Source organism: Malania oleifera, chromosome 2, assembly GCF_029873635.1.
Source record: "Malania oleifera isolate guangnan ecotype guangnan chromosome 2, ASM2987363v1, whole genome shotgun sequence".
NCBI classification, from domain to species: Eukaryota; Viridiplantae; Streptophyta; class Magnoliopsida; order Santalales; family Ximeniaceae; genus Malania; species Malania oleifera.
In genome coordinates, this window is record NC_080418.1 from 136178655 (window position 1) to 136188949 (window position 10295).

At 30.6% G+C, this 10295-nt stretch overlaps 1 non-coding gene across 1 annotated transcript; it reads right to left on the reverse strand.

The window, feature by feature from the left end:
* Positions 1–9711: 9711 nt before the first annotated feature.
* TRNAE-CUC (transfer RNA glutamic acid (anticodon CUC)) lies at positions 9712–9784 on the reverse strand. Its single transcript has one exon. It is a non-coding gene; the product is annotated as a tRNA-Glu (tRNA).
* Between the last annotated feature and the right edge of the window lie 511 nt (positions 9785–10295).

The window sequence follows — 10295 nt, forward strand, 5'->3', positions numbered from 1 at the left end:
CTAATATTCTTCCCACTCCCTCCTACAAAAGCCTTTATCAAGGGTTTTGAGTTGTGATTGGTGTTCATGTTTTCTTTTGTACTTGATCATGTGTGATTTTGATTTAGTGTCTATTAACTTGGTGTTCATGTCTTCTAGTTAGGATTGTGTAATTGAGTGACTGGAGGAATCTCAGTAGCATTTGCTTATGAAATTCATTAGGTTGTCCTGGTTCTAATGCTGAAGAGGATTTTGCTAAAATTTAACTCAGAGTTGCTCACTGATTTGGAAACATGGAAGAATCTCCAGTAGCATTTTCCTAATGCTAAGTGTCATATACTGTGTTTCAGCTAAAAATTTGTCCTGGCTAAAAGTTCAGTGAAAGCCATTGCACTATAAAAAAGATAGACATGGTTTAACACAATCTTGCGCAGAAATATATACATATATAGAAATGGCAATAGTTCCTGAAAGGAATAGTAGACTAGCACTACTCCATGCTGTGTTGTTAATTTTTGGGTTCTGGGTTTCTCAACTCCTTCCTGTTTCCAGCAGCCATTTCATGATGTGCAATTCAGTTTTCAGTTGGATTCTGTTGCATGAGTAATCAAACTGAACTGCTGGTTTGGCTCAATTTCTGGCTTAAATCAAACATGCACACCCCCTACGCTAGTTAAGCGATAATGATAGAAGCATGAGAAAATTAATAAATGTTATAAGCATGCATAAACCTCAAATAAACATTATATATTGATACAAAGTACTCCACTGATGCTGGTTTATAACATACTGGTCCAGAAAACAATCAAGATATCGCATCAGGAATTCAGGATATTGGCATTTTGCTCTCATGGATTCATCTGTTTTTTTTTTTTAAAAAAAATTTGTTCATGACATTCCTAAATGAGTTCATTGCTGCTATTCAGTGCTTTCAATGATTCATATGCCAAGTTCCAACTGCTTATATATTTGTTCAGTGACATTCCTAAATCAAGATATGACATTCCTAAAGGCAGAGTGTAGCAAAAAATTGCTATTTATTCCTCAAAGCATGCTCTGTTCTTCAAGCTTCTTACTTAGTTTACTAAAGGCTGCAACTGAGAATCGTATAACCAAGCCATATGCTTTGGATTGAGATTCGTTGAGTCATGAAAAATATTAAGTCCTTGTTTCAAGGTTGGTAAATTGTTACAAAGAAGTTTGTCATAAATTTAGATAAGCAACAAAAGATTGTAGTTGAATGTGAGTGCAGACTCATGCGTGATTGATTTGTTGTTCTTTTAGCAGATTATTTTTAATAATTTTAGAAACGTGGGCCAAAAGTTCAATGGAATTAGTTTGAACCCATTTTCTTTACATTGCATAATTTGCCTATTTAGTGAAGCACAAACACATAAGGAGAACTTCCAATCGTCAATGAGTGGCCTTCATAACTAGTTATATGGAAGAAAACGTTATGCATTGATCATCACTTTGAAGTTCAGCTTTATTACTGCATTGTCCCTGCACTCTGAGAAACAAAATGTATGCATATGAAAGCACTGGTGCTCTACTTGTTATGTGTAAGTGGTACTCATTTTCCAAGTGCTGACATAGATAGATTAGATGCTAAACCTTGGCTTCTGAGAAATAAAATATGTGCATATGAAAATAGCTTGGTTTGGTGGTATTTATCATAAAACACAATAAGGCAGCCATTAAATTTTAGAATTTGATGGTTACAGTCTAAATCATTTTTGTTGTTGCATTGAAAAAGACAACTACTTTGGCTACATGTACTAACTTGCAGCAATGCAGGAATCCAGATAAGAGTGAGGGAGATGATTTTTTTTTTTTCTGTAGTTTCAAAATATTTTTCATGGATTAATAGACTAAAGATATAATGTGGAGTGAAAGAAATAGTATAAACCTGCATAGGCTTCCCTTCATGTAGTCTTGAGATGAGCTAGTTCTACTAGTTTACCAACTAATCTGTGTCTGCACCAATTTAAAAGCAGACTGTTGTGGGTTTTTTTAGTTGCTTTCCATATGCTGGAAGAAAAAAATTGAGAAATTATTGAATTAACAAGAGCTAGCTAGTGTGGAATCGCCTATGAATCACCTTCAAAAATTGGACCACTCAAGATGCTGATCTGAATTTAACAGCTGTATCGATGAACCATGTGGCATAAATATGTAGAGGGTTATGATTGATAATGAATTGGTTAATGAGCCAGGAAGTAATGTTGTACTTGTGATCACTGTGGTAGCAATGAGTTTTGGTTTTTTTATTCGTGTTGAGCAATGTTAGATCTCTATTTCCAATCCTGAGGATAGTTACAAATTAAACTTTTTGTAAGCTTCTCTTGTCTGCAGAGTCAGGACTCTTACGGGATTCATTGAAACTTAACTGTGGTGGAGCATGGGATTGGGATACCCATGTCTTGTAATAGTGGGAACCCTTCATTCCTAGGAAATATGAAATTAGCATCATTGCGCCTCATCAGATTCCAGTCTCAAACAAACATTGGAATGGGACATTCCTGGCAGTGTTGGAAGATGCCATGAACCAAAGACCCCCTTAGTATTCACATTTTCTGAAGGGCAATTTTGATGTCTTTCAGCAAGTCTTGTTTTTGTGCCACTTACTTGCTTTCAAATCGTAAGCATGACTTCTTGTGTTGCCAGATGCTTGTTAGGGTTTCACAAATATTTAATTTTAAAGTCAGTATGAATAATTGATCATATTTATAAGTTCTTTAGGCTCTTTTGACTTATTGTTTCCCTTCTGTCTTCTTACCAAATTTTAAGGTAATATTATAAAGTTGATGTAGCTATTTCTTGTTGCTTGTGCAAGTTGGGAACTCAATTTGATGATTTCCTATGCATACATGTAATAAGCATAGTTGTCAAATAGACATTCTAATGGTGAATCAAAATCTCAATTTCATGAATCAAGAATTGAATGGTAATATTTGATTCAAAATTTCAAAAAAATTCCAAATGTTTTGCATGTATGTGCATCAAGTAAAATAGTAAAATACATTGAAATTTCAATAAATATGGATCAACCACGTTGATAATTGGAGTGACACTTGCCTTTGAAAAAAGATTGTAGGTCCATGAAGCTATAACATGAACATATTATGTGATTCAAAACTAAAACACTAAATCCAATAGTTCAAGATACACTAAAAGAGTAAGGACCCATAAAATTTATTTTAAAAAATAAACTTTATGTGTATGGTGTAAATTTGCATGTTTATCAATAAAAAATTCATGTGTATGCTTTGAAAAAATAAGGAAGGGAATCAAGAAAAAATTAATGAGAAATATTGAATCTTATGGTTTTTAAGGGTGTGATTCATAAAAAACAATAAAAATATGAACTTAATGGTGTTTAATAAAAGAATGTAGTCTTTTTAATGCATGACCTTTCTTTAACTAAAATGAGAAGAAAAAGCAAATGAAAAACATAACCAAAACTTATTAAATATAAATACTAATAAAAAACAGTCCTTTAAATCTTAAGGGTGGAAAAGTGAATGTGCCAACCAAAAACTCACCCATGCACCTAGTCGACTTTGGTTTTCTTCTCAAGACTAGTTTCCTCAATTCACAGCCTCCTGTGATTCTCCTATGTGATTTGAACTTATTTATGTTTTCCTCAATTTTGAATCGTACAATTCTACAATTATGGTAGTGACAAGTAAACACAAAGCTCCATGTGTTGTGATGGAGGTGCAACAACCTTGATTTGCTTAATATAATTGGTTGCCTTTTGAGACTTTTGTGCAACTACATGTTGAGTTGGGCAGTGAACCAGTGCATGAACAAGCATGAATTTTTGACATCTAGTGATCAAATGAAGTAATGAGCTTAGAGGGCTTCTCAATTTTGAATTCTTTGGGTGGAATGTGTTCCTGTGTTTTGAATTCTTTGGTCTGAATGTGTTCCTGATCTAGTTAGAACATGAGAGAAGAAATTGTTCAGGGTCGTAGGCACCAACCCTCCGCAGCTCCACCCCAATCCAAACCCACTCATGTGATCTCACGCACACACAGAATCACCATAACTATATATGATATAATAAAATGAATACTCATATATCTCTATATATTTGATTTTCATAGGATGGTATGAACTATATTCTAGGAAGAAGAAGCATACGTTTATTTTTGTGATTACAAATATGGTGAAATGGAAGTTAGAATTGAAGGCTTGGGTTTGAGGCCATTGAACTGGATAGATCAACATATCATGTCTCTTTTAGTTGGAAAGCATAGCATCTGTGGGAAATGAACCAAGAGGAACACTGTGGGGAATGGGACCTGCATTACCTCTATCAAAGTAGGGTGAAGGGTTCCAATTGCCATAATCTTCTTCTTTTTCTAGATTTGCAGGTTGAACCTGGTGCATAACTTGTTCTTCTGGATCTTGATTTGTAAGTTTTTGTAAAAGAAGAGAATCTGGAGAAGATGATGGTGATGGCGATAAAAGCAATGTTAGGGGTGATGAATCTGTAGCCTTCATGGGCTTTGCTGCCGCTATTATCGCCATGATCATGCATGACATGTGCATAACCCACCCTACAGTTGAGGTTGGCATGATCTTATTAAACTTCCCTTGTACTTGAGCTTGATTTAAACCCTTGAAGTTGATGGTCTTAATTCTCTTTGTTCCTAATGGGTATAGTTTTTCCTAATTGGTGGCTAATTTATTGAATTTGGATTTAAAATGTGATTAACTTGTTATAATGAAAAATAGTGTTTGATACTTCATTTATTCATGCCGAGTGAATGACAAGCTCATGTCTGTCGCATGTCTTTTAACAAAAACTGCTATTGCTAGTGTTGTTATGGAGTGGGAACCCAATTGCAATTACTCTTTTTATGACATTTGGAAGTTAGGAACTTGGAAGAACTTTAATATGTATGAATTTAGATAAGATGTAAACGAAATTATATTGAGCAAATTGTATTTAAAAAAATCATTTACTTTTTTTGTCCTTTAATTTTTAGTGAATTTTTTTTTTTTTAATTACGAAGATGTTAATCATTGAAAGATATTTTTCTTGTGACTATGAAAGAAGTGTCCCAACTGTTGGAACTTGAGGCTTTCATGTTGAACATAGATTAGAAGAACCTACAAAAATTATAAATCACAACCTTGGGGTGGGGTTGGGGTTGTGTTTTTTGTTATTAGATATTATTGTCTTGATTTTACTTGAATAGAGATTAAGAGTATATTAGTAGGTTTTTGCCAAATGTTTTCCAAAAGAAACTTGCATACTTGAACTCCTATACATGGTTAACAAAGGATTGAAGGCTTGGAAGTTGGAACACTACCCTTGTCAGTGAAGTTTAAATAATAAACCTATAAAAGTGCCTATACAGTGATATGTAGGTGGAGTCCAATGCTTTAAAGGTCTTTGGCTTGATCTCCTACTTGTTTTACTTTGGAGGTTGAGTTACCCCAATGGTTCAATCAACAGCAGTTTTTCTCAATGTTTTGGGTCTAGACATTATAGTGTATACCAAATCCAAACTTCATGATTTGGAAGAAAGAGGTATTATCAAGTTAAAAATGTCTAAAATGTAAATGATTTAAGACTATCAAAATATTGAATTTGTGGAAGATTATGTGGTTGGATAGTTTGAATGAAATAGCTAAGCACCTGTTGAGAGATGCACAATTTCATTGTTTATGATTTGCAAAATAGAATATATTAACAGTGAAATAGCCAATGCATAGAAACATAATAGTTGACAAGAAATATGTCATTCATATGCAAACTAAGGATATTTATGCATTGCACAAATGAAATATATATCAAACGTGAAATAGGGTAAGGGCGAGCCCTTAGATAAAGTTATGATGATTGAGTAAAAAAGATCTAAGAAAACATTTACCGCATATAATTTTTATAAGCCTCTAGGGGAATAAGAATTGAGGAAGTGAGCTTTAAAAGAAGATTCAATGTTATGAAGACATAATCATGCTATAGGACGAGCCTTTGCACAATTACCATCTTAGGCTCATTCGCTAGGTACCTAGCAAATAATGATGCAAAAAATAGTATTATTTCAACTAAGCATAGTGTATATAATAAATAATTATTCCAAAATTTTACTATGCAAATATCTATTCCTTTATTACCCAATCTTAGAATTAAACCAGCTTTTGCATTGAAATATACTCAAAATGAAATAATTTTTTTAAAATTTTGACCAACTGTTATGCTGATATGATAACTTTTTCGTTTCTCTCATTTCATTATGCAAATTTAAAATAACTTGTGTGATTAGTTATATAAAATTTAATGTGATTACATCCTTTTTAATCAAGAGGCTCGGCTGAGGAGTCAATTCTTTTGTTTATGTGGTATGTGTTTACAAGAAGCAAGCACATACTTGTGAATGATTTGTGATAAGTAATAAAATGACAACCCAAAATTTGAAGGCGATGCAACCATCAAAGGGGCGTTGAGAGATGATAAAAGGGCATTAAAAGATAATAAAGGGTATATTAAAGCTCTTGTAACTCTCCAATAAAGACTTATAAATTTAGTATATAACCTTTAACATAAAGGTCCACAAATCCCTAATAATTTCTCATAAATGGAGGATTTAATGAGATAAAGACCTACACAACTATAAAAGGTTACTCCGAGAAGAGGTAAAATTATTTTAGAAACTGTTAGCGCCGAAGGAGTCCATGGATGTGCTTGATATACATTAGAAAACACCAACTTGACCCAAAAGCTTAAACCTATTGGGCCTTGGACTTAACTATGTATATAAACACCCATTATCCACTCAAATTTTTCAATGTGGGACAAACTCACAAGTGAAATTCTCAACATTCTCCCCCTCACTTGTGAGTTCTAATTACTTTCCCTTGAACGGAAGCCGTTTCACTTATGGGAGTAAGCCTAATTTTCTAACAGTTGCTCAAGTGAGCCTTACCATTGGTGTCTTACGTGCCTTGTATTGCATTCCACGAACCTTCGAACCAATCTTACCTCCCACGTCTTGACCCTATTCAAATCCATCCCAGGCCTAGATGATCCGTATTGGTCTCGGCCACACACTTGGTCCTCCAACTATTAGCACGTCAGGAGAATTAGTTTCATATTTCGACTTTTAAGATGTCGCTCACTTAGAGTTACGAACCATTGATTTTGATACCACTTGTTACCGCTGGAGGAGCCCATAGATGAGCTTGATAGCACCTCTTGAGTTCATTAAGACATCATAATGATTCCTATAGTACATACCAAATCCTCCAAACTTTTCTTTCCTTTTTCTCTGTCAAGTACAAGTAAAGTTATATACTCTATGCATTTGTAGATGTAAATTTTATAAGTTAAATTGTTGGTTTTGGATGAATAGCCTGGCATGGAAGATTATGATCTATCCAACGTTGCTTATTTATATTTTAAAAATATATGAACTTATTTAAAATTATTTTAAAAAATAAAAACTCATAAAGTTCTATATACATACACACATTTGTAGATGTAAATTTTATAAAGTTAATTGCTCATTTATCTATTTGTACCTTAATCAAGGTTTATCTATTTCTAAACTTAAGTTTTATGTTCACATAGATAATTGCTTATTTTTAAGTTGATCCCAAATGTTATTTTGTTTCAAGACTAACTCAACCCTATTTACACATCATTTTGTTGAACTTGAGTGTTAGCTATTATTAGGCAAGTCTCGAGGCAAGCAATGTTTAGATTAGGCAAAAATGTTTTTTCACAAAAATCACTCATTTATATATGAACAATATCAAAATATTTAAAAAATATTAAAATTCAAGATGCCTGCATAAACTTGAAAACATAGAAAACCTTAATAGGGGTACAAGTTTGAACTCCATCCAATCAACACGAAGCAAATAATTTCATGTATAAAAAATGCATTTAAATATATGCGCATGCGTGTAAAAGCTTACATTTTAATAGGTTTAAATGTGTTAAAAATGTTTTAAATATATAAATAGGCAAATTTGGGCATATCATATTTTGAGTTGACTCAAATAATATCTAATCCTAATAATCTAATCTATACTATATATATTAACTCTCAAGCAAGCTAACACAACATTGACACGTGGTGCGAGGATTTTTTTTTTTTTTTCTATATCCAAGTTTTGTTTTTTGTTTTTTTATTTATTATTTTTACTTTTGTCCATTCTTTCCTATCAACTCTCTCTCACAACGGAGAAAGGCCCATATGGTTCGATCATGTTTTAAAAATTCAATTTTATTTCTCTTTTGGCGGAGGCAAGGACTCGACATGGCCCCACTAATTTTTTTTAACATTCATATTTTTCTTTTTCCCCCTCTCCGAAGAGGTTGGAGGCTTATGTGGGCCCCAATAAAATTTGGCCTACTTGTGCTAGACTAAATTTTTTAATTTATTTTTTAAATTTATCTCTCTACATTTGGTCCCATTAAATTTTTTTAAATTATTTTTTAAACTCTTTTCTTTCTTTATTAAACAAAATTTAAAAATCCCAACATGAATGATTTACTAAGATAAATTTTTTTTTATAAATGGGTCCCAACTTAACAATTTTCCCTCACTTTCTTTCTCAATACTTTTATATTATAAAATTAATTTAAATTGTTAATTCCAACTTTCTTTATCATTAGTTTATATTTATGTCTACTAAAATTATAGAATTAATTTTAATATATGTTATTTGAAAATATATAAAAATATATATACCGTGTTATATTTTTATTTACATACATTAGTACATTAAAATTAGAATTGGAATTTTTTTAAAAAAAAATATTCAATATAATTTAGACAATACAATACGATTTTTTTCCACTAAAATTATAGAACTAATTTTAATTTATAAATATAGAAATATATATACCGTGTTATATTTTTGTTACATAAATTATATACATTAAAATTGTTTTTAAAATCTTCAATATAATATATAAAATACAATACAATACAATTTTTTTGTCTGACATTCCATCAAAAGGTTCCAATAAACAAAAATATTACAATTATATATAAATTTATACTTATATATAAATACACAAATACATGTAATTTAATAACTATTCAACTTCCTATATGTTACAAAATAAAATATCTAGATTTTACTCAAATTTTATATTTTAAATCCTCATTCAATATTATTATAGTTTATATCTGTATTTTATTTTTTTCAATTAATTTACATTTAAATTAGTCTGTCACAAATAAATTTATATCAGATATACATGTTTGTAAAAATTTTGAAATTTTATGCATTACATATATTTTTTATAAATATTATATTGTTCAGATAAATTTATTAATATTTTTTAATTATATTAAATTAAATAATATAAATAATATGTCAAATTATAATATTATCATTAAAATTAATTGTTAAAATATATATGCATGGCTGGCGCCAGAATTCTACTACCATAATTTAAGTTTGATTAAAGTTTACAATGTAAAAGTGTACAAGTACAATTTCATTAAGTATATATTCATCATGATAAAAATTATATTAAAATATAATATTTTTAAAAATTGTAATATTACATGGAAGAAAAAGGGAAAAAAAAAATTTAAATACGAATAAATTCATGATTTAATGCTTAATAAATGAAATTGAGATTTTTATAATTAAAAGAAATTAAAACAGGTGGGGGCTTTTATATGTGACCTGTGCATCCTTTTGACCTTCCTTAGTTTGGAATGAGAAAAGAGAGCTTTCAAAAAGTAGTTCCGTTGCCGGGACTCGAACCCGGGTCTCTCGGGTGAGAGCCGAGTATCCTGACCAACTAGACTACAACGGATTTGGTTTTGAATGTGAATAAATAAATTTAAATACAAATATTTATTTGGTGAAAACTAATTTCTATAAAATATAAAGTTTTAAAAGTATAATTAAAGGAATAAATATTTTACTTCTTCATTATTTTTAAATATTATCAAAACTATATGTTACGGATTAATTTCAACATTTATAAATTGCGGACATATAAGTAATTTTAACAAATTATTTCGATTTTAAATTGCTAGAATATTCATATATTCTTTTCATCTTTATAACTTCCATTTTTTCTTGAAAATGATAACGAACTTGGTGTTGTGGCCGCTAGTGCTAAATTTTTTTTTTTGGGAGCATAAATTTTAAATATTTAATTAAGTATAATTTATAAATTTAGACAAACTTCAATAAAATTTTCCATTACATTTTTTGTGAACAATTCAAATTCAATTTTTTTAGAATCTAAACTCTTGAACACAATCATTTTCTTTTTTGAATTCACAACTAATAGAAAGTTATATTAAAGGGACCTTGTT